This window comes from Anoplophora glabripennis, unplaced genomic scaffold, assembly GCF_000390285.2.
Source record: "Anoplophora glabripennis isolate ALB-LARVAE unplaced genomic scaffold, Agla_2.0 scaffold621, whole genome shotgun sequence".
NCBI lineage: Eukaryota > Metazoa > Arthropoda > Insecta > Coleoptera > Cerambycidae > Anoplophora > Anoplophora glabripennis.
This window is the reverse complement of record NW_019416712.1, coordinates 42,271-69,430: the sequence shown is the minus strand read 5'-3', so window position 1 is coordinate 69,430 and position 27,160 is coordinate 42,271.

Below are 27,160 nucleotides of genomic sequence, written 5' to 3'. Positions count from 1 at the left end.
TTCCCATTCTCCCCTGGGCTCCAAATCGATAATAAAGTGTAATAAAATCTTGATCCGTTCTACACACCCTTTCTTTACAGGGTAGTTTCAAGCGTATAAATTGTTTTCGACGGTCCTTGTTAGAGACTTTGCTCTCGAACTTGTAAATTAAATTATCCCACTTAATTAACTTAACAATTCGGTGCGTAAAATATAATATAAAGTGACATCGTTACACTTCGTTAAAAAAATCTCCTGTTAGGAGAGTTATTTAAGAATTATTAACTCTTCTCCTACTTTTTTAATAAAGGAAAAGTTTTGGTAAATGCTAATTTAATTGTCTGAGATTTAAATCAATGTATAATTGTAATAGAGAATTGTTCGTCTACGGGGTGTAAGAAGTATGACTGCCATAACTTCAGCATGAGATAGAGTAATCATAAATGGACTAAAAAGTTGTATATTACAGGAGCGTAACAGTTTTCAAAATACAGCGAGTATTAATAATGGGGAGTTTCACCACAACATGACAACAGCGGTACACAGCTGATGCACAAAGTGCGTACCCGCGGCAGACTTGTCCTACGGAAAAAATGTAAACAACTATTATTATGAAACATTCAGCAAATTTCAAGACAACTGTTTTCCAGTTTTTAAATAAATAAAATTAAATGTGTCGATTTCGTATAAGAAGATAGTGTTGTGCTTAAATTTTAGCTCGAATTTTAGTAATTATGCATCTCTTAAAACAAGAACTTAACTTTTAATAAAATGATGAATTTGAAAAATATGTAATTAAAGTACCCAAAGATTTACATCCTTCAAATAATCATACGTATTAAAAATAATTTAGGGACTTACCAAAACGAAAAATTCAGTAATTTTTAAATGCACACGTACAAAATAAACTGCAACATAATGCTCAAAATGTCCATGGTAGTGGTACATTTTGATTTCGATATTTTCGCGCACCAGCTGGAAAACACCTCAAGAAAAGGAAATAGAAGTACGCAAGAAACACTCCGACATGGCCCAGTTCCAGATACCAATACTAACTGAATTGCGTATTGCTGGACAACTTAGTAATACCTCGTGTTAACCGCCGCGCCGTTGCCACATTGCTCGATATGAATTTTATCGAATTTTAAATTTATTACAACTCTAATTATTTTTAGAATTAAGCATAAAGAAGTTAAAAAAGTAATAAACATTGTATTTTATGGTATTCTATGCCCGCAGTCATGTCAACATTCCTTGTACATCAAGTTGGAGATTTATAATTTTTTTCTCGGAAATGGTTGAGTTTAGGACCCATGTCATATAAGGTTTTTTTTTGTTTCTTTTAACGTATTCTATCATCTGTTAAAATTAAGGTAGTATATTTTGTAATACAAGTTATTATCAATTTTGTAATTAAAATTATTATTTTAACCTATTCTGTTATTATTTTATTGAAAGACAGAAGGGAAGTAGTAGCATCATGACTGCTGTATAATATTAGAACTAGTGGTTCATTCAAAATAAAAATCTGCTAATAAAGATATTTTTGGAAACATCAATCTGGAGTTTTGAGTGTCAACTGGAAATAATTAATTTGGCTTGCTCTTACGCACAAGGTCCAAAGAACAAACATATTTTAAACAGTTTGCTTGCATAATTTCTAAAAACCTGCCAAATTATTTGTGTAGCAGCAAGAGAACGTAATTTTGTACTTTATTATCTGTCTCGTTGTCTTTTAGAGTCGCTGAACTTTACGGAATATTTTAATTAGAAAAGCAGGTGAATAATTAAAAGACTGACACCTGACATACAGAGATTCTTTTAAGTATTGAAGACGAAACTATCAATTTTTGTTGTGTAGGTAAAGGTTAATTGCTTAACATAGTATATATTATGTTTTTGTGGATGCCTTTATTTTTTTATATGCAGTTGTTTTGTTATGATTGATTATGAGACTATCTCAGTGTGTGGGTTCCTTTGTTTTGTTTTATTTTTATATTTTGATTTAAAATTTGATGTATTGAATTTCTACTCCAAATTCTTTAAATGAAAGATGTATTTAAAATAACAAAATATCGCTAGATTTAGCAGGTTATGGGTTTTGTTACAATTTACAATTGTTGTATTCCTTAAACTAGATGAATGAACAATAAATTCCCCCCTAAATTTCTACTATAACAGTGGATAAATGTGTTTATACTGTCAGTAGTTGAATTGATTAAAATCGTGCATTAGCTACATATAAATATGCAGTGGGAATTTTAATGTAAAGATTTATGTTGAATTTTATCACGACATTAGATCACCAAGATGGCTGGATACGTATACAATTTTGACTGACTTGTTGATTTTAGCTGATAGCAATTGTTTTTCTAGGAGCAAGCTAACGATGTTACTGCTACAGGTAAACATGGAAGACTGGCTACCACGCGCCCGGATATTGGTTTTTTTAAACGTGGAAAACAAATGAAAATTACTATAGCAACCATAACCAACATTTTTGAAATTTTATATATGCAAATACTGACTTTTGGATTGACTCAGGAACTTTCCATTTTCAGCTTCCTTATATTTTTCTGCATCTTTTGACACCAATTGCACATTTCTAGGTTACGTTAAAAGTTATGCCAAAATTTTATTTATATTTATAAATTTCAACTTAATTTTGATGAATAGACTAATTCTCAGCATGTCTGTCCTTTCTATGTCTTTAGTACAACCTATTGAACACCTTTTACACAATCTTTATTCGTTTTTTCAGATGTAAATGAAAAAAAGTTTTAGAGTACTCCGTTCCGACAAGCATTATAAAGTCTACACAACAAATTGACCTTTGGTTGGAGTTTAAACACATTTTATGGAGTTATGAGGGTCTTTTACATTCTGCACATATGATTTTGCTGTCCTGATACACTAACAATTTACAAAATTCTAAAGGAATAACTACTATCAAGATTTATATGCTACAGAAAAGTTTTCACAGATGCATAGGTTTAATTCCACACATATATTCTAGGTACACTATGCTTCGTTTACATACCAGTTTTATTGCATGAATCGGAATTATATGTGAAACACCTTCATCTTACGTCGATGATTTGCCAAAATTTCACTATGATGATTAAATGTGCTCATGCCAGAACTTATTGACTTTTAATATTGTAACATTGTTCTTTACTGTTCCTTACAACATAATTGTACAACATGAGTGAATTTACATAGTTTAATGGATATGCAAATTCAAATTTAGTTATAACTTTGACAGTCGAGACGTATTGTCGTGCAAAATCATTAATTACAAATTTTTAATCGATACACATCTTCCATTTAAATCCATTACAGTAATTCACACCCAGTTAGTGACTATTTTAAATATATTTAATATCAAAATTTGTGTTAATTCGACACTTTTGTGTCTCGGTGCCGATAAAAGAATTGATTTAAAATTTCCAAATTAATAAAACATAACAATACGTACTTTATATGCTTTCCTTTCATCTGAAATTTTTGATTAACCAAAAATTGCTTCAAATAAATCAACTTTTAATACATTTAAATTATTATTTGATTAATTTATAATTTTGTTCACAAATGTCAAAATCTGGGCTAAGAAAAAAATAAATATAGTTCAACCAATCTCATCTGGCTGGTAAGATGTGCATGTGAAAAAGCGCACAATGTATAAAAAGTTAAAGGGTCAAGTAGTGGGAACTAAAGTACAATCGGGAGAGAAAGCGAAAATAGGTATAAACCCCTGATTATTACTTTCTTTTGCCTTTAAATGCATTCAAATTACATACAGATAGATATATTTATTTGGTGTTTTATTATTTATTAATTTTCCGCGATTAAAATTTTGTTGTAGTTTTTTTATGTGGACTGCATCTTCTTGCCACTTCGCATCCGACCTTCACCGACTAGATGGCATAAACTGTAAACTGTATAAAAATGTTTTTGGTTTAATTTAATATCCAAATACCAGCCTTTGTAAGTTTGATTTTTAATACAACTAATTTTGTATCTTACTTACTGAATTTGTTGTAAACTTACAAAGAGGAAGTGAGGACAATATAACCTTAAATTAATTTAATAGCAGTCTATGATTTCTTATTTTGAACCAACGAAAGCTGAAAGCATCTAGATTTTTATGCGAATGCAGAACATTCTGCCTCATATACAGAAAAGCAGATGCAGCCTTTAATAATGTCTAAAAATATGTTCGTTTAACAAGGCACATCTTTTAACAGATAATGTGCCCAATACTTGTTTTGTAGAGTCTGAAACTTATTTGCAAGTCAATGTACGGTGATCTTTCCTTTTGACTGTCTGCTCTCCCCAGATGCGGTTTTTAGCAACTTTCTTGTTTACTATGAAAATGCTTCAAACGTGCACATTTTTTCTTACAAAACAATGATTCTAAGACGTGTACAACTATAGTAACAGCTTGTTTGTTTGCACAATACCTATATACAATTTCTTTATTGAAATAAAGAGCAGTTATCACAATTAAGCTATATTTTATCGCATTGAATTATGCAGGGTGTTCGTAATGTAAGTTGCATACGTGTTATAGGTAATAAAAAGGATAAAATAAACCAGATAGTTTTATATTTATATCATAGATCGTTGATGTAAATATACAGCGTGTTAGAAGTTTGACTGCCTTAATTTTAACAGATGATAGAATATACTAAAATAAACAAAAAAACACCTTATATGCGTGTATAGAATACCATAAAATACAATGTTTATCACTTTTTTAAACTTATTTATGCTTAATTCTAAAAAATAATTAGCGTTTCAATAAATTTGAAAGTCGGTAAAATTCATATCGAGCAACGGCCCGGCGGTTGATCAACACGACGTATTAAAGTGTCCAGCAACCACCAATACGCAATTCAGTTGGTATCTGGATTCGACCGTATCGGAGTGCTTTTTGCGTACCACCATTTCCTTTTCTTGAGGTGTTTTCCAGCGAGTGTGTGAAAATTGTATTCGAAAAGAGCCGTGCGTGCATCGTAAATGGTGGCGGACATTTTGATCATATGTTGTACTTTGTTTTGTACTTGTGCGTTTAAAAATTTACTGAATTTTGCTTTTTGGTAAGTACCTAAATTATTTTTAATACGAATGATTATTTGAACGACGAATCTTTGGGTACTTTAATTACATATTTTTCAAATACGTAATTTAATTAAAAGTTAAGCTCTTGTTTTAAGAGATTCATAATTACTAAAATTCGAGCTAAAATTTAAGCATAACACTATCTTCGTACTATAAAATCGATACATTTTATTTTATTTAAATTGGAAAAGAATTGTCTTGAAATGTACTAAATGTTTCACAATGGTATCTGTTTACATTTTCTCCATAGGACAAGCCTGCCACTTGTACACGTGGTGTGCATCAGCAGGTTAAGCACTGTTGTCACGTTGTGGTGAAACTCCTAAATATTAATACTTGCTGTATTTTGAAAACTGTTAATCTTACGCTCCTGTAATATACAACTTTTTTGTTCATTTATCACTATTATATCTCATGCTGAAGTAATGGCAGTCTTTTACACCCTGTATAATATTACCGCTAATCGTTTTCAGGAAAAAAAAAAGTTACATAAAACTAAAATCAATGTAAATGGAATTTAAAAAGTAATAATTTGCTTTCATAGTAATAATTTCATTCTCTAAAAATCACATCATTGTATGCATAGTATGACAATAAAAAATCATTTATGTTTTATGTTTTTTATAACTTTTATTATTTTGGTAGTACATACTTATCTAGTCTTTTAGTTGTTCATATAATATTGGTGAATAAGTTTTTGTGTAATATTTTGTCAACATTATATTTACGTTAATAACAGGACATATTATGCATTTATAAGTAAGCAAAAAACAGGTCTCATAAAGTAAAATGTATACAAATAAATGTTTACTACACGATAGGTCATTTGATACCTGTCTTAGCTGGTAACATAACAACAAATTACCGTGCAGATAGAAGGGCAGATATTAGATTTTGTTTGATCATTCTTCTATCCAATTCTATTCCGATAAAAGTAATGTATCTAAAAATTTACTACTAATAAAAATTACACAGTCACACAGAAAATGTGGGGTATTCCACGGATGAAACCTTTGTTAACCCATGTATGCAGACTCCCAGAAATCGAATGTAAAACATAAAATTCTCCACATCTTTTTTAAATGGCCGAAAATCAACCCAAAACTCTGCATTCAGTATTTCAGTGGCTGTTTTACGCGTACAGGCCTGGAGGCAAGTTTTAAAATTTACTACATTACATTTACTGGTTTTAGTTTTGGATAAGCAAACTGCCTGTAATCATGATATAACAGGAATTTTTGAAGACAGTTTGCCAATGAGTCGGAAAAAGCTACTGTGCGCAAGAAGAAACCTATGCACCTGTGTGTGGTTGCTTTTTGGATGTGGAGGAACATTTCCAATAGCGGATACGGTTTCTGGGGATTCAATACTTTGGATGGCATGGCGCCTTACTTACATGTGTATGTGCCGTTTTTTACCGTTCATGTCCCATGAGTAAACTGTTTGTCATTCGCAAAATTCCTCACAATTAGAAATTCTGCAAGTGGTTTTTAGAAATAGATCACAATAAGATTATTTCTTTCTTACAAATCTACCGGGACAAAACTGGTTGGATTTATAATTACACTGCCAATTTTGTTGGAATATGTTCAATGTATACATTTTTCAGGATTGTCTAACATTTAAAAGTTGTATTTGTGTAATGGAATAGAAGAAATGAACTTCATCGTTGGCCTGCTGGGTAACCTTAAACAATTCTTTAGACATTTATTTGTGGAGTATTTCAGTGAAATTGAACATGAATAGCATTTGAGAGAATAGTTGCTCATGAAATAAGAATAATACCCAGGACAGTTAGATTCGCAGAATTCGAATTTGTTTAGAATGTAGTGGTAGACTTCTTAGAGACTTCTATAGTTGTAAAATGTTGTATGTACAACTATTCACATTCTATTTCTCAGTATCTTATAATGCAATCTGTATTATTTACAACGGTTTATTTGGTTTTTATTATTTACAACTTTACACTTAAAGCAATAATTTGTAGGTATACGATGATGTCATGTCAAACAGAAACACTTTAATTACTGTCTTAAAAGAAATTCTGAAATTGGAAATTAAATCCTACAGCTGGTATTTTTACTTGCTGAATATGCTAGTCCATGACATTCCGATGCATGGTCTGTAGTTATTAGTCCTTGTTTTTTGGGGTGAGTCGTTTCCAAATTCCAGCTAGTCCCAACCTCTTGTCTTGACTGAAATTATCTTGATTCTTCTGGATTTCTATTGCTTCCCTATAGAGTCTTTGCCAAAGTCTTCTTTTTCCCACCAACATTCTTCTACGAGGTATATCGTGTCCCATGTCTGCCGTGTACTCCACAACCAGTTATTTTCTTAGTTTCGCATTCTTCAAATGACATTTGTGCTCCTTTAACTTCATATCAGTGTGTCGTGTCCAAAGCTTCTGCTTATGCACATGAGATGCCGTATTCACTGAGGCATTGGAGAGAATTATTTCTGCAATTAGTATTGGGAAAGGCGACAGCTATCATTGTTGAAGTGTTACGGATAGTATGAATATTATTTCTTTAAGATGCTGTCTATCATGTCAGAACATGTATACAGGGTGGTCCGAATTTTATGCAGGAAACTTCGAGGACAGATAGATCTCTTTAAATAATAGGAGTTTGGCTTATAAACATAGGTCTGGAACGACCTCGTTTTAGAGACACAGGGTGTTGAAGTTGTTAAAAAAAATTGATTTTTTATTTGTATCTCCGGAATCTATCAACCGATCTCATTAAAATTTGGTACAGATAATGTATGATATTAGACCTTGCATTCTGTAAAATATGAGCTCTAAAGGTTCAACCAGTGGTGTACTACTGGACAGGGGTCACCCCCTTTTTATAAAAAAAACCTACGCCACTGTATTTTTTGCAAGCTACTGTAACGGATTTATATTCTAATGCACAAAATACGTAAAAAAGGTGACTTGAATTTTTTTCCTAATGTTCACCAATTTCAAGTTATTCATACCAATACAATCCCCTTGTGGCAGACACTTCAAACCATAATATAATATTACAAAAATATTTATGTTTATGCTTAAAAGTAAGTGCAATTTGTAAGCACATCAACAAAATTCGTTCTACATCATCTGTGAGGTAGTGTTCCTGGTGTGTTTTAGTTCCCCTGGAGGACTTATCTTTACAAATAAGAACAATTTAAATCAAAATAGGTAATAATAAAAATACATTTACCAAGCAATAAGAACTAAACAAGAAACAAAATTAACGTTACGTATTTACAGTGATTGTTTAAAATGCGAACCACCCACATCGATACATTCCTGACATTTTCTTTTAATGGAAATAATTGAAGCTAATATCATGTGGTAGTTTTCTTTTAATTCATTACACCCGTTCTTTTCGCTGCAGTAGTTGTGGTCCAGTATCTATTGGAGTTGAGTAAACTTTTCAGATAAGTTACCCGAAACATAAAAGTCCAGGGGATTAGATATGGCGATCTGGCTAGCCAAAACACTGAACCCTCTGCACCATTATGGTTGACATTGGCATTTGGTCTTCTACCTATCCCCCCATACAATTTTTATTAAGCCATTCTTCTATTATTCTCCTAAAATTCGCAGGAGCACCATCCATTTGTATCCAGCTATTTTGTCGTATATTTAATGGAATAATAATCAATCTAATTAATAAATTAATAATTAATAAATAATCTAATAATTCAAATAGATGGTTTTCTAGAAAGTTTGGAAATGACTGGGAATTTAGATCGGGTGGCAAGAAAAAGGCCCACAAACTTTACTGCAAATTATCCCGAGCCATACTTTCACAGAAAATTCGTGTTGAAAAGATCTTGTCCGAATTTCAAGAGGATTTTCTTGTGACCAAAGATCCAGGTTGTGAAAATTAACTACCACCCCTCGCCTTGTCAACGTAGCCTCATCGGTCCAAAGTATTTGTAGTAAGAATTCAAACAACCACTGATAAAAATTCAGGCGTCTCTCTGCATCTCCCGGAAGTAAATTTTGCACAGGTTGTAAATGGTACCTGCTATCCTTACGTAGAACTTTTCAAATTTTCGATTTACTCTCCCCAAGTTGCTGAGACATTTTTCGTGTATTTATTTAACCGTCGAGGGTTGTCGTCAAATGCTTTTAAAATTTCATTTCTGTGTATTTCATTGCTTCGTCGTGATTTTCCAAATATTGTTTTAATCCAAAAAGATGAAAGCGAAGAGTGTAAAGAATTTTGTTGATGTGCTTACAAATTGCAATTACTTTTAAGCATAAACATAAATATTATTGTAATATTATGGTTAGAAGTGTCTGCCATAAGGAAATTGTATTGGTATGAATAACTTGAGAACGGTGAACTTTAGGGAAAAAGATCAAGTTACCTTTTTTACGTATTTTGTGCATTAGAATATAAATCTGTTACAATGGCTTGCAAAAAATACAGTGGCGTAGGTTTTTTTATAAAAAAGAGGATGACTCTGTCCAGTTGTACACCACTGGTTGAACCATTAGAGCTCATATTTTAGGGAATACAAGGCCTACTATCATACATTATCTGTACTAAATTTTATTGAAATCGGTCAATGGATTCTGGAGATATAAACAAAAAATCAATTTTTTACAACTTCAACACCCTGTATCTCTAAAACGAGGCCGCTCCAGACCTATGTTTATGAGGCAAACACCTACTATTTTAAAGAGATCTATCTGCCCTCGAAGTTTCCTGCATACAATTCGGACCACCCTGTATAGTGCAGATAGGTAGAAATAACTAGTTCTTCGAATAAAACGAATCACATCTTTTTTGTTGAAAATACCAACTGAAATTAAGTGCGCTTATCCAATTTCCAAAATTTACAATGACGTCGAGTTTCTAGGGTTTCTAATGATAGTGTCTTCTATTTTTCTCCGGTGTTCAAGTTTTTAAATCAATTGAGTAAGTTTTTATTTCATCAGTCTAAGTCAAGCACCTTAAGACAGATTTGAATAAATGTGATTTTTTTAATTTCAGCATTGTCTATTTCGAAAAAGAAATGTTCTACAATCTTACATCAACCTTTTTTATTAGAATGACGTCTTAAATTGAGTGATAAAGTTTGACAACAATAACTTGACCCACCATGTATAATAAATAAATATACGCTGAGAACGTATTTTAAAGATATAAAAAATAGCAAATACTTATATATTTTATCCAGGTCAATGGGATAATTGATGAAAACAATTTTAATCCGCGTATTTAAAACATTTTACAACACAGTTCTAAAAATATAGTGAAATGTACATCGCGCAGACATGAAGTTAGAATCGATGACATTGTACTTTAAAAATAGTTAACACTGTAGTTTAAAAAGCTATTGCTGGTCTATAATTATTTCTAGTGAATTATTATTGTGACACAGCTATAAATACCTATGCAAATCAAAAATACATTCCTTCGTCAAAGATACATATTTTCAAATAATTTATTTGTTGAACAAAATTCACAATAATCTAAAAATATAAATTGAGGACACCCTAAGTAGATACTTTCTTATACTGATAGTTCTTTATGCCTTATTTCTTTTTTTAACTTATGCATTTATTTAAAATAATATTCAACCCATAATAATGGAAACAAAACTTCGTTCTCATTTTTATCATAAATACAAAAACATATTTTCTGTAAATATAAACTTTTGCAGTTTTTTATTAACAAAAAAATTACGAAATAGGAACAGTTTTAATTGCTAAAGGCGAAGGCGCCTCAAGGCTTCTGATTTTTGTACGAAATAGGAATTACGGAAGGATTAAACAAGAATATAGGCTGAAACTGTTTATATAAGCGAAGGGTATGAAAATACAAGCCAAAATAATGCGTTCACGCTGTTATAGATTAAATTCTCTTGAATGTAAAACATCCATAATATTCTTGCTGGTATTTATAGGTTAAGAAATTAATACCTCTGCCACAACTCATTTATGCTTTTTAGAATTTTGAAGGTATGCACTATTTAAATGATTCTCTGGTGACTTTCTTCTTGAAAAAAATTCTTAAGTTTTCTTATCGCTGATATTAGAATAATTTTTTTTTTCCTAAAGTACTTTAAAAAATTTTTAAACTGTGTAAATAAAGAAAAAACTTTTTTTAGCTGTCCGTTATTCCGGTGTCACCTTCATTCAATATTTTCTTGAGAGCTTCAAACAAATGATAATTACAATAGTATGAATCTTGACTACTATATCAAGGCAATTTGCACTATACTTCTATTGTTTTGAGAGTCCTGTGAGATGTGAACAAAATAATTGATTCTATATTATTTATATTACTCAACAGACCAAATTTCAATAACGGAAAAGGCAAGATAATACTGATATAAACAAACAAATAACAAAGAAATACAAACAACTGAGTAAACGAGAAAAATAAATAAATAACAAAAATTAAAATATCGATCAAAAAGGGCATGCAAAGAATAACGTTTTGTTGTATTTTAATTTAAAACAACTTTCTTAAGATGAGCTTCTTAAGTTACGGAAAAGAAAAAGTAAAGTGTACATTATTGTGATATTCTAAAGCAATGTTACGTTTATAAATAAATTAAACAAATTGAAAGCGATCTAATAGAACGCATTGATGACAACCAATAGAAGAGCATTCACGATTAATTTGAAAAGAAGTAAATTTTAAAAAACGTCGCTGAAACTTTTCAAGATTGTCAATATAATACATATTATGAATTATTATTAGATGGTTATATCGTTGAGTTATATTCTTGATTCGATTAAAGGCAATATAGAGGTTTTTAAGGGAATTTCATTTTTATAATTAACAATATTTTTGATAACAATTCCTAAATTTATATGTATGCATTAATATCAGTTATTTTGAAAATATGATATTTAAAATGTAATTTCTTGTAACAGCAAGGTCACAAAAATATCCCATTCAGACGATATCCTTATTCATAAGAAGTGCATAACCAAAAGTTATCATATCAAATTTAATGGCAAATAACATAACATTACATTTCTCAGTATTTAAATATAAATTATTTCTAAACACGTCATTAATTAAATTTTAGTTATGTGATGAAGACAGTCGTTGATATTAGAAATTTTGCAAAAAATGCATGCAGATAACAATACATTTACTGTTATATTGTGAAATATATAATTTATAGATAGACCGAATAATAAGGAGGCCAAGAACAGGACCTTGAAGCACTCCTAAAGTAGCTTCTATATGTACAGATTTATGACATCGATACTTACTTTAAAAAGTAAATTAATTACTGTTGGTCGACATCGAAATTATTGGGCGATAGTAACACCAATTTTCGATAATTTCCATGTAGACGGGAAAATGCCAGTTTGTAAGATGATAAATAAAACTGCCAAAAAATTAGAAATACTACTGCACAGTATTTGACAATAAATGCTGGAATAGTATCAGCTCATTAGTAAACTTAGATTTGAATATTTATAAACACCGCAAAATATCATACTCGAAAAAATTGCTTGCATTCAACATTAGATCTTGTCTTGATCAGTCTTGCAGCATCTGAATTTTTATACATTTGTATTCGGTGATTAAAAGAACTTTGCAAATGCTTTGCATACATCAGAGGGACACTTAGAGGACACTCAGAGGTCAAATTATATCCGTGTTAGAGTAATATAAAATTATTGACAAAGCTTTACATTTCTAAGTAGGATTAAGGCAATGTCAATAAATTATTAAACGGTTTGTGACATGAGAACGAATATGCTTCTTCATTTTAAGGTTGAACTCTGCAACAACGAAGTAAGCAGTCATCCATTATAATTTGAATTTGTAGACGAGGAATTTGACGTATAAATTATACCCGAAATCGATAAGTCTGAAGGCGATGGTTTAAAAGATTCGTTAAGAATTTGCGCAGTTCTTTTGTCTAGCAATAGACTAATAGACTACAAAACGAAACAAACAAACAATTCGCTAATAAAGACTGTGAATACTCTTTCTTGAGGTTGTTAGGTTCATGGTTAATACTAAATAAGTAATAATTGATTGATGTTATGTTATAAGTGAAGTTGTGACCGGAAAATAAACATGATGGTTACTATATACATGCGTTCAAGTCTGAAATAAGTTCTTTTTAGTTCCATAAAATATAATTCAAATTATCCTGAATATTTCGTAAATCAGTTTCAACAGATGTACATCACATTCATATAATTTAAATTTCTTTCTTCTTCTAATTTAAAAAGAACCTTTCAATAAATCCAAATGAGAAGGACATTTATTGGTAATGAATACCGGAAACAAATTAAAAATATATTTCCCAGAAACTGTAACATTGGTATGCACATTGGAAAATCGATTCCAGATGCGTCACGAAGGGATATCTTTAAATAGATGATAAAACAGCCTTTGAAGAGATGATCATCAGAGTTCCATAAAATATAAGCTTGAAGTATAGAAGTGAAGTGAAGAGAAAGTAAATTTTGAATTTCTAAAATTCAGCTGTTTATCATTTTCAAACTGTCGATAATATAATCTTCTTAATAAAATTTTATCACCTCCATGAAATTATGAAAAATATTTTATATTTGTAAAATAGTGATTATTTACATTTAATATAGGTATCAGGTTTTCAATATTCAAGAGTTGTAACTACATTATTTGTATAAGTTCAGAATAAAATTTGTTAAGAAATATTTATTTATTATTTATACAGGATGTCCCAGAATAACGTGTACAACGGAAGACCACAGATTCGTGGACTCAGTCTAGGCAGATTTAGGCTAATTCACCTATTTCGAAAATCGCTTTGTTTGGCCGCTAGATGGCCTCTTAAGTTCGTGAAAATTTTTTGAATTTTGTAAATAACTCGAATACGTATTATTCGATTTTGATTACACAGGTCAACATTTGATATACGGAGTATCTCTAGACTTCAGTGGGGTACCGTAGGGTTTTTGGGGTCGCTGATTTCGAATTCGGGGTCGGTTGACCTCTAGCACGTCAGGTTCAAGGTCATTTCATATAAAAATCTATAACAATTATAACGCCAAATCAGTGATTTTTGGAGAATTTCATGAAGACTCTACGTGGAATAAGTGATTGGACAGAGTAGCCTTCAAACATGCCAAGGAGGGGACATAAAATATTGGATTAGGTAGTGATTTCCTGAAATCAGCACCCGTTATTCTGACAGATCCCTTGCCAGCCTCTGTTTTTACATTAGTCAGGCAGAAGTAACAGTCTGTTGTATGATTTTTTAGATGTTTTCAAATCATAGACGAAGAAAATACATATCTGTTTTTTTGTGAAATATATTGCCGCATCTAGGACATATGGATTTAGGGGTCCAAGAATTGTTTAATGTTGAAGCATTCAATATATTTTTTGTTTAGTTCATCGGTAAAGTTGAGCTTCTTAAATTGTGGAACGTATTCTCCACACATGACACAAAAATTTTGTAGTTTGTGAATTGCGCTCGTAGCATTTGACTGTTCAGAAGCCAAGTCTTCCACCAATGAACATCCGTTCATAACTTTTCTTCTTTTTTGGGGCAATAATGACAATTATTTTTTATTTGATGGGATTTGGAAGTTTTTGGGCCTCTTGTAGAATGTTGATTAAATGAGCGGTTGGGGTAGAAAAAATATATTTAAATGCATACATTATCGTGCTACCCATATTACAATACTTAACAAAGTGCTAGTAGGCTCTGATTTTGTAGGTTGCCTGTAATTTCAGTTTGATCTTGTTTTTGGATAACATTTTTATTGGCCCTGTTATTCTAACCAATAGACTGAATGGGGAATTCGATTTAGAATTTTTGCAAAACCCAAGTTATTGGAAGATTGTGACGTTATTACTCAAAGCTAACATGTGGGTTGTGTATGATGGCGCTCCACCACATTTCACTGTAAATGTCCGGCAGTATCTGAACCAAAGATTCCCTCGTCGATGGATCCGTATAGGGGATAATTTCCTGTTAACTGGCATACGTTCACCAGATTTCACGCCTTGCGACTATTATTTTAGGGGCACTAGCATATCATTACCTGTACAGGTTATTTAGAAAATTGGAGATTTTAATTTTAAATAATTAAAATTCGGTAAAATTAAAAATTATTAAAACAAAATCAATATTACATTAAAACAGCATTCTGTTTCACCGGCTGTTGGTAATTTTTCATGAGATTTTATTCAACCAAACAGCGATCGCATTATCCCGAGCGTAAACATAATGGTTTGTAATTGTTCGTTGTAAACGAATCATTAATATTGGTGACTCTCAGATTTAGGGATTTTTAATTGACAGTAGGTACCAATAGTGAAATGTTGGTTATCTAATTTCGGCGGTCACGTAACTTGTAGTCATTTATGAAGGCTCTGGACCTCAAAATATAGGAATGTAGTACTCACATAATGAGATTCAATCTCATGACTTTCGAGCTATACACAAATATATTTAATACTTGATTCCCTGATAGGTGTGTAGAACACACTGGTTCACTTCCAAGCCATTTTGCAAATGTAATTTTGTATTTCGACGAATTCACTTATGTGGTGAGAGAACCCTATGTGACAATAGCAGTTCTTCAAATGTTCGCACTTCTGAATTCAGTGTCAGTATTTATTATTATTTTTGCTACTATTTTGCATCATATGGTTTAATATAGCCATATTTTCCCAGTTTGGAAACAAATTGTATACATGTTATAGTAGTAATCGCATATTATGCAAAAGAGAATGTCTAAAGACTCAGTTTCCTATGTACTTTTTAACTATATTACATACTTAAGTATTTTAAAGAAAAAAGTTCGTACCTGAATTAACAACCACTCGCTTTGTTAACCTACCTAAAGTATCTAAATTATTATGAAATTTAATTCCACTTCTGTAAAAAGAAATTTCTTTCATTCCCAACTCGCTGAATATTCATTCAAATAAAAAGTAAATGATTATAAAGGTTTTATGGTTAATAGTGAAAAGAATGAACTTAATTAGAGCTTACTAAGTACCATTTTGAGATTAACTGGCATGAATATTTACTACTCTAATTGCTTTGTAATAATCTACTTTACGAAAAAATAAATATTTACCATCCGTTGCGTATAGCTTTCTTTCGAAAAGTAAAGAAAGTAACAATAAATTACGTACACTCATGCAAATTTTATGTAAAGTTACACACTAGATCATCAATAAAGTTATATTAAGCATGTAATTTCACAGTTTTACTAAGAAACAGGTAAACTACATAGTATTTTTAAGAAGAATAAAAAAGGAGGAATTATTATCTTACACGCCTTTTTTTAGTGTTCAAATTAAAAAATGATCTACTAATACTCTAACAGTATAGAGTCCGAATTAATCTTAGATTTCTTTAGCTATGAGGACTAAACAAATAAGTGATATATACTTATCTAATTTAAAGATTATTACGCCACAAATTAATCTGAACAGGCCTACTGAACAGCTAGTAGGTACAGTTCTCTACACACTCGTGGTAATACTACACTAATTAAGTAATTAATCCATTTGGTTGAGTCAAATCAGGTCATGTAAATTCACACGTTTATTATATTATATTTACATCAAATATAGTAACAACACATAAAAGGTTAGAAAGAGTAAATTTTAAAAAGTACAATGTAAAGGTAAGAATACATTGCAAAGTAGTATATTGTTATATTAGGATTAAAAGTGTGGCTTTTGTGCGAGCAAATTTTGTATTTGTGGGGCGAAGTGCAGCGCACTTTTAATCTTTATAAAAGATGCTATTTTTTCTACAACGGAAATCCCCCATTTAATTATTAATTTGTGCTTTGAAATTATTCAAACCAAATTTGGATAATAAAGCAAAGTAGGTAAGTAGGATATATCGATGTAGTTATGGATACATTGTCGAACATTAGTCACCATATTGCTAATTAAGTTAATTAGTGATTGTTCGTGGTTCAATTTGCTGAAACAAACCTCTCTAAAAATGGAATCTAATGAAGATTTTGGTGTACTTGATCAAATACTGGAGTGTGCGAAAGAGGTTTCTTTGAATCTTCTCTCAAAGAAATCTCGAGAAAATGAATGTGTCTACCAACGTTTTATGGATTGATGCAAAGAGGAAAACATTAAGTTGTATTCAGAAGATGTATTGATGGTGTATTTCTCAAACTTAGCAAATAAAATGAAGCCGTCAACGCTTTGGTCACAATTCAATGTTGCGGTCAACGTTGGATAAAAAGAAGGGCATTGATATAAGCAAATATTCAAGGTCACGTGCTTTTCTCAAGAGACAAAATGAGGGATATGTACCGAAAAAATCACTAGTATTTACAAAGGAACAAGTTTATTGCTTTTTGAATAGTGCACCTGATAATTTATATTTGATGATGAAGGTAAACGTTTTAAAATTAAAAGAACACAATTTTTAATAAGCTTCTTTACAGATCGTCCTAATATTAGGAGTTGCAGGCGCCTGCCGTTCTGATGAATTGGTCAATTTAACAATTGATAATGTTAAAGATGTGAAATCTGCCTTAATTATAAAAATTCCCAATATCAAAACCAAGAGATCACGTTTTTTTACTGTGCTGGGACACAATTATTTAAGTTTTTATCGAAAATATGTTGCTTTACGTCCTCCTGGATTGGTAGAAGAAAGTATTGCGAAAAGAATACTGAAAGTTGATAGTAGCAATGGTAAACCAAGCAAAGTTGTTCTTTCTGATTTCACAAAAATGTCATAGTTTTGTGACGGTTTGTGGAAAAGGATACTATATACTCAAATGTGTAATTCTATACAATGTATTACAAATATGTAAAAATACTATGTGCATTTCCGTAATTTTTATGAGCTTACTGACAAATACGTACAACGTTAATTAATTAATTGCTACCTAAAATATTATTTTTGGTCTACTTTTTACATTAAAAAATATCACCCTTTACAGGACTGTGAGGTTTTATTTGTGGGTACCTATAAATTCAGAAAGACTACTTCCTGCGACTATACAAATTGGTTATCGTCTACACTAAATTGGGGAGGAAGCTGTTACAATAGATCGTTTTTAATAAAGTGATGTTCTTCAATGGTAAGATATGAGGAAAGATAATTTTTATTGCCAACATTTATATAATTTCGATGTTACTTATGACATTTTTACTACCACTCCACTACAGTCCTATAAAAGCTTCATTAATAACGAGATATCTGACAAGAAAAGACCCTTTCTCCGTCTATCAAAAGGACTCGGATAAGGCTGTCCGCACAAGGTGACGTTATATATTTTTTTATTAATGCCTCACAAGTACATGATGTAGGTGAAAAAAATTAACGGCTGCAAAATCAAATCAAATCCAATTTATTTGCCCAAGAGAAAAAAAAATCCAATTCTAGGACAAAATTAATGAACAAAAAATAATGTTATAAGAAATAAAATAAAAAGAAAGAAAAAATAATAATACATAGGCAAACCAGAATGATACGTATATGAGAAATTAATAGAAAAATAGACTTACGAAACGTAAAAAAATACACACATGTTAATCTCTTTTGTTACTTGTGTAATTTTTACTGAAACAGTTTTATTTATAAATGTTTTGGCAAAGTACTTTCATTAAACGTAGTTCGACTGACATAACAGGCACAACAGCTGAATGCAAATTGTGTATTCCACAAACCATTGTTTGTATATGGAATATTTGGGAACCGAAAAATATTACTTTGTTGTATCCGCATTTGAAAGAATAAACAATACAATAGCAAAGACAATTTTAAAATTTTATTGCTCAGTGCTATGTATTATATCTGCTCATTTATAGTCAGGAACTGCATTTCTCATTCATCTATCTATATCAGCTTCACTAATAAATTCCGTTAATTAATAGCTTTGAAAGAACATTTTTGTTTAATACATTAATATCGTTGGAAGATACGGACGGAAAACGCGAGTTAGAATTTTTTTTACAATTGTAGGCATTACACTTTCACAAAATTAATGCTCAGAACATTTCCAGAGTAAAGATTTTATTATTTCTATCGATCAGTTCTGAAAGTTTAACAGTTTGGATGTGGTTTTATTATTTTCATTTCTTATTTTCTTTGCGCAGCTTTCAATATTGTTATGCAAAGTTTTAATTGAGTTTATACAATGAAGAATCTTATTAAAGTCGTTTTTGTGCTAACAATTACAGTACATTTTGACTCCATCTAATCTTGTTAGCGGCAACTATTTATATAAATCGATGCATTTTTGCTTTATTGATTTATGTTTCAGTATTTATTCGTTGTTATCTGAAATATAAGTTTGCGTACATATATTTAAAGATCAGTGAAAGTAGGAGAATATCGATACTAATGGACTAAGAGTAGATAAATTTCTTTTCACACAAAACATTCACAAATTCAGTAGTAGCAGTTTTTGGAAAGATCGCTATTTTGTTGTGTAACTCAAATTTTAACGATTTATATTTTTTATTTATTTCTGTTTAAATACTTAAATTTTTGCTTAAGAAGCTTGCGTTGCTGATTAAAAACCTAGTAAGCATTGAAAGTGTCTAGAGACGTTGCTTATTAATGGTAAATTGTGTAATTTGCACATAAACTGTCTTCATAATTTTAGACAGCACCTAATGTTTATCATTTTAAACCCATACCAAACTCCTTGTCAATTGTACTCGCCAGTGTTAGTAACAAAATGTTCATCTTCTTGCATTTCCAGTTCCTTTTAGATTTTTAAACTAAAACAAAAACTTTAAAAACTAAAAACTTTAAGTATACAGTGTAATTTTTTTAAACCTAACATATCCAACTTTTTTATTTGAAATGATAGAAGTGATAGGTACTTCCAAATGCAAAGTTGTAGGAAATAACTTGATTAAGAAAAATTTACAGATTTGCCAGATTTATTCAGTAGCTACTGAAACAATATTTTTTTAAATGGCAACACTATATTTTTAACATAATTTGACAAATCTTCAAATTCTAAATAAAAAATGTTAAGTCACATTTCTATATTGGAGTAGCCGTTTTAGAACAATCAGTAATAGGAGGATAATAATCTGCAGTCGGCAGGAATTAAAAGAAGCTAACATTGCAATAGTAGGCCTTGGAAATTATACACAAATTGTGTTGTTTGAAAGGAGCCATCATTATTGTGCTTAAAACATTATTTTTATACACATTTAAATAAACAACTGTCAAATAACACAATAATAATGCTCTTTTCAAACAACACAATTTTTGTTTAATTTCCAAGGCTTACTATTGCTATGTTGGCTTCTTTTAGTTCCTGCTATCTACAGGTTATTTTCGTTGTTTTTGCAGATTATTCCAATAAAGAAATGTTACATAACATTTTTTATTTAGAATTTGAAGTTGTCAGTGGGACGCACAATAAGCCCGATAAGACCGCAGTGCTATGGGACTTAGAACCAACCACTAAAATAAGAAGAAGAAGAAGAAGAAGAAGAGGGATATGTAGCAAAATATTTAATAAAAAGACCCCTAAAAACATTTTCTGAAAAAACTCTGGAAACTGGATTATCGTGATCGGTTTAGTAAGTATATCTAAAAACTATATACAAAAAGTAAATCGTTAAAATCGTGCTTCCCAAATGAATTTTATACTGATTCTTCTTACTGGATCACACTTTATGTATGTTAACAAGGCGTCCTGTATCCGGCCCTGGCTTTAACGTATGGTTAATGTGCTAACCTTAGTAACTAGAGAGGACATTGATAAATAAAATCATTTCTTAGGGTTATACGCATAAAAATCAGTAAATACCTATATCTATTCAATCAAAGTTACTTCTTTGTATACCTAATCAAAAAACCTGTTTTTTGTGTATTACTTTTAATTGGTAATATACAAAGTGACTCACAAACGGTGACCAATAATGAAACCTTGTGTTTTTTGGTGAATTTCAAGTCTCTCGTATAAAGTTTTTATGTAGGACGCTTTGTTAAAAAGACACAGGGTGTTAAACTAAATTGTTTTTCATTTTTTAAATAATTTAAAAACTGGTAAGTGAAATAATCTGAAATTGGGCACATGTATGTATTGTGCATTGTCCAAAATCTGAAGCCCTTTTCTAAAATTTAGATGCTCCAGTGGCGGAGATACAGGATATCGGTGGCATATTTTTCTAAATAAAATAGTACGGCACTGGTTTACCGTAACAAATTACTACTCTCTTATGTTTTCCAAAAAAAAGTCTGATTTTCGAGTAAAACTTAGAAAACGAACCGAAAACACTTTTTAAATGACATGACAAACACTAATCATACGGTCATTTATTCGAATAATCAAATTAATAGCATTTGTTATCATTTTATTGATAAATGCTCAAAAATACTTTGATTTCCACGAATACAGGTGCGATATCTTTTTAATAAGTAGTAACGAAAATGTAATTTGTTCGAAATTTATTGTTCGTTGAATCTTATGAAAAGCATTATTTATTCTTTCTTCTACCTGCTCATCAGAATATCGAAGTTGCTATCGCAGCCTATGTATTTTTAAAACGCATTTTATTCACATATAGAAGTGCGTTTTCAATTCGTTTTTTCAGTTTTACTCAAAAATCCGTTTTTTTTCGAGAGCAGTAATTTGTAGAAAATTGAAAGACGAATCCGAAAATATCATGGTTGTTACCGTAAAGCAGTGGCGTACTATTTTATTGAGAAAAATATGCCACCGATACACTGTATCTCCGCCAATGGAGCATGTAAATATTACATGTGCCCAATTTCAAATTTTTTCCTTTACTAGTTTTTAGATTATTTAAAAAAATTAAAAATATTTTATTTTTAAGTTTAACACCCTGTATCTTTTTAACGAAGCGTCCTAGATAAAAACTTTAGAGGAAAGACTCCTCTTAAAATTCGCTAAAGAATACGAGGTTTCATTTTTGGTCACCGTTTGTGAATCACCCTGTACAAGTATTATTTTTTAATACATGTATACTGAGTTCCCCTCTAAAAATTTCTCAATATGAGGTGACATGTAGAATCCAGTGGACGCGGGATACCTGAATATCTCATCGAATTGTCAAAACAGTCACATTAGATTATAAATTCATAACGCTAAATCGCATATTAAATGTATTTAAACATTTGCGATCGTGTTATTTTGAGACGTTAGTTATAAAAATATTGAACTTTTCACTTTTCACTTCGCTTCAACTTCACTGTTAACGGTCATCGCTTTGCTGAGTAGAAATTTTTTATTGCACTTTAATTATATTAATTTTCTTACTTTACGCAATAATAAAAAATGTTATTAAGAACTGATTGCTATTTTCATCACCGTAGTGTTATTAATAATAATAATAATGATAATGAAATTTACGGATTCTTTGTAAGCGTCTTGTGGCTGTTTTAACCCCAACATTTGTATATTATTATGTGTCCCAGCCTTATAGACAAGGCGAAATCGGCGGCTTCGTATGAAAAAATTAGTGGATTCGATTTTTTTGCATAATCACCTCCGTGGATGTCCCTGAATGAGGATCAAATTGTTACCGGCCGGTAACCTGGTCACAATTTTTTTAAACTATTTTTTTTAAACAAATTGCAAAAATAACATGTTTTGCTCCGGAAGAAGTTTTATTAGGTATTTTGCGGTATTCTAAACAAAATAGTTCCTACGCACTATGCTCCTAAAATCAACGGTTTCCGAGTTATAAACAATTTAAAGTACGAAAAAATGCAAAAACGGTCATTTTCAAGACTCAAAAACGATAACAAAAAATCAAGTTTTTGATGTTACTAAAATTTAAAAGTAATCTTTAAACATACCTTGACAAAATACGGAGGAGTTATTTGGTGTAATTACATTGCAATGCGTATTATTTTACCTATTAACAATATACATTTTGACTTGCGCGCCGCGCCGCGCCGCTCGGGCACTCCACTGTGCGCCGACCCCGTGTATATATTCATCACCTCACTTTTTGATATATTTAGCAATGCTGAATTTTTATTTATCAAAATTATTTTTTGTTTATTGATATTATAAATTTCTAAACAGTAATAATAATAATTACGACAATAATAATATATCTACTTTACTTAAATAATATCTAATTTTGAATTTGCGAATATCGCAATGAAATTCCCGCGCCGCTAGGTTAAATATTTTTTCTCGAACGTGTGGAATAGGTATAAACTTAGGAAATATTCTATGTACTTCTGATGTCTTTAAACTACACGTATTAAGAGCATAGTAATTGCAAACGTATATTTGGAAAAATTCAATATACTCTAAATACCAGACGTTGAATATCGAAAATTTCGGTTACAAACTAGATGAAAATGGTGCAGTATTACCCATATTTATGTTAAATAATACTTGATCGATTGATGTAAATGTTTGAAAACATGTAAAACTAAAGCATGTAGTTGTAAAAAAAATAATGTTACTTGTGTTACTTTATGTGGTTGTAAGGCAGACGAATGTGAATATTTTATGCTTAAATAAATATATTTTTAAGTTTAAGACATTTTACTGTTTATTTTTTATTTATTTTAAAATATATGTCGAGATATATGAAAAAGTGACGCGCTGACGGGGTCGGCGCACAGTGGAGTGCCCGAGCGGTGCGGGGCGCAATTCAAAATGTATATTGCTAATAGGTAAAATAATACGCATTGCAATGTAATTACACCAAATAACTCCTCCGTATTTTGTCAGGGTATGTTTAAAGATTACTTTTAAATTTTAGTAACATCAAAAACTTGATTTTTTGTTATTGTTTTGAGTATTGAAAATGACCGTTTTTGCATTTTTTCGTACTTTAAATTGTTTATAACTCGGAAACCGTTGATTTTAGAAGCATAGTGCATAGGAACTATTTTGTTTAGAATACCTCAAAATAGTTAAAAAAAGTTATTTTTGCAATTTGTTTAAAAAAAAAAATTAGTTTAAAAAAATTGTGACCAGGTTACCGGCCGGTAACATTTTGATCCTCATTTAGGGACATGTCACGGAGGTGATTATGCAAAAAAATCGAATCCACTAATTTTTTCATACGAAGCCGCCGATTTCGCCTTGTCTATTAGGAGAGTATAATATAACGATTAATATATTTTCTTAGAATATTATTGGTCAGACAGTAAAACGCGGAGCTTATAAATTCCATCCGAAAATAAACGGCACCCTCCAGAAAATCTACATAATTGGTTTTTATAGTAGGGTCATAATTGGCAAATTGTAAGAATTTCATCGCTTCTAAGAAACTTTACGCAATTAGGAGTAAAACTTTCTGGAATTATTCTGCGTGTTCAGTTCTATTGAACATTTAAAGTTCTTGTTGGAGTTACATTGATTATTTAAGTAAACAAAGGACTGGTTCGTGAAACAAATATTTATAATAACTTTAGTCCGCGAGATATATTAACTCGGATGTTGAAAGGAACAGTTCGGATACGGACTGAGCTCATTTAGGAGCTATTTTGGTATTTAAGCATCGGCACAGATTTAACAATGTTTTCTTAATACCGCTTTTCCTCTAACTTTCCTTTAAATGTATTAAGATAGTTAAAATTAATTCCCTAAATTGTTATCATGTTAGATGAACTACATTTTGTGGATTGCATTTAAATTAAAAATTTTTGGGGTTATTTTTAAAGCTCATAATTAATATATATATAATAAAAAAATTGAATATGTTAGAATTGGATGGGGAAAAAATAAATCATATTAATCTAGATAGGTTAACACTTGTTACATTCCCATTTTAAAATCTAATTTTCCTTATAAATTTATTTTTGATATATCCTAGAAAATTAATAATTTATTTGCAAGTAACTGAACACATAAACAAATTGGTATTCTTATTCTTCAATACCTTTCCCAAATTTTATTAAATTATTTAATCATATTACAATAAATATACAGGGTGTTTCTAAAATAGGGTTCCAAATTTCTGCTGCGTTTATAACTCATTAAAATAAGCCAAAAAGTTCCTATTAACATGTGCCCTAAAACCCACCCTTAGGAAGTTATATGCTCTTAAAAGGGCTCAAACAAAACTGTTTTTTTTTCTGTTATAGACAAAACGGTCGCAAATAAATAGAAAAAATGCATGGGTCTTACATAACTTTTTACGCTAAATAACATGGGCTACTCCGTTTTTCGACATGCAAATCATATGCGTCCCATTTAGGTTGGTGAAGGGGGTTTTCGGCCCGTCATTTTTTTTATTTCAATTTTTTTACAATTTTCTCAACAGATTTATAAAATCTTAACAATTTTACGTAAAAAATATTATCTTTGTCCAAATCGATATTTCCAATGGTTTTCGAGTAAATTGAGTTTGAAAATTACTGTGCTCTTTAAGTTATTAGGCCAAAAATTACAAAAATCTGTTTACCATGGCAAATAAAAGACTGACGTTGCCACAACGCTTAACAATTTAAGTTATTAATAAACTGTCAATTGAGCTTTGCAGTGTTTAATTAGTAAAAGTGGTGAGTGGAAAATTTAAGTTTTGCTTGAGCCCTTTTAAGGGCATATAACTTCCTAAGGGTGCGTTTTAGGGCACATGTTAATAGGAACTTTTTGGCTTATTTTAATGAGTTATAAACGCAGCAGAAGTTTGTAACCCTATTTTAGAAACACCCAATATAGTCTGTCCTCGGATGGGTTTACTTTTGATAACAAGTTTTGCTTATCTTGAGAAGTCATGGGCAGTAATCAAATATGTAATAAAACATACAGAGCGTCCAAAAAATTTCAAGATGTGAAGTTTTCTTAAGCAAAGTGCCTTTAATTTTTGTTTTCTTTAAAAACTGTATTTATCAAAGTTGCTCAAGAACTCAAGAAATACTTAAGTACGGGGTTTAGTCAAAAAAGAAGAATAATCACATTTTGCAAATAAGAATACGCGATTTTTAACTATTTTACTTAAAAAGCAGACAGAAATTGTAAAAAATAAGTAAACTTTTGTTATAAATTTAATAAAATATAAAAATAGCTTGGTAGAACAATATGCAAGTTGGTTGCCACGCCGTCGGTTTAGGTTTCTTGATGTTTCGAGAGACATATCGTTATCTGCCTCAGAAGTAACTCTGAAAGTATTCGAGTTTTTGAAAAGAGCGATATGACTCTCGAAACATCAAGAAACCTAAACCCACGACGTAGCAACTGGCCCGGAAATTGACCCTGAAAGAAATGGGCTTAGTAAACTGTTCTTCTAGAATAATGTGGATAACGCATATTAAAACTTTTATAACAAATATACAACTTTTATTTAAAAAAAGCAATCATCTCCATACTCATTATTCAATGAGGTTAACTGGAAGGTTATAATGAACTACTTATACATTATTATGTGTTATAGACTTTATGTTCCAATTGGGAAGATTTGTTGTATAAAGACCAGTGTCCGAATTTGTATATAACAATTGTATTAACAGAATTAATCGTTCTTATACTGAATATGTTTCCGTTTTTAACGTGTAAAACGCGTCTTATAATGGTTAAGTGATCGTCACCTCTCGGTGCATAATCGGTTATGATCGTTGTTAAGTTATATTCATAGTCTTGTAATAATAATCATATGTCAGACCCGAGAGCGAAGTGCGCCGACTCAATAAGAAACCTGGCTATTCCAGCCGCTGATTTAGGGTTCGCCGCACGAGCTCATCCCTTCTAAGATTTCAGTAGCATGCTATGCATGAAGCAGAACGGTACTCAACTATCTTATACAGTCCACTTTTATTGTCCATACATGTTCAATCATTGTCAAAATAAACACACAAAACCACAACGTCTTTATTATCTTTACTCAAGAAGAGAAAATACAACAATCGTAAAATTTCCGACAGTCCGCTGTGCATCGACTTACACACGTCTAGTTTGATGAAAATGGACAGTATATGCACATGTTTTGTGGGATACATGATCATATCGCGTTGTGTGAAATGGAAAATTATTATGTAAGTATCTAACTGTTTTATGGCTTGTAATTGTTTTGTTTTTTCAAATGTAAATCTTGTCTAAATCTTAAAAATTATTATTTTGTAGGTCCTATTAGAAATCGCTGATGTTAAGTTTTACATAAGATGGAGGAACAGAAGGTTAACG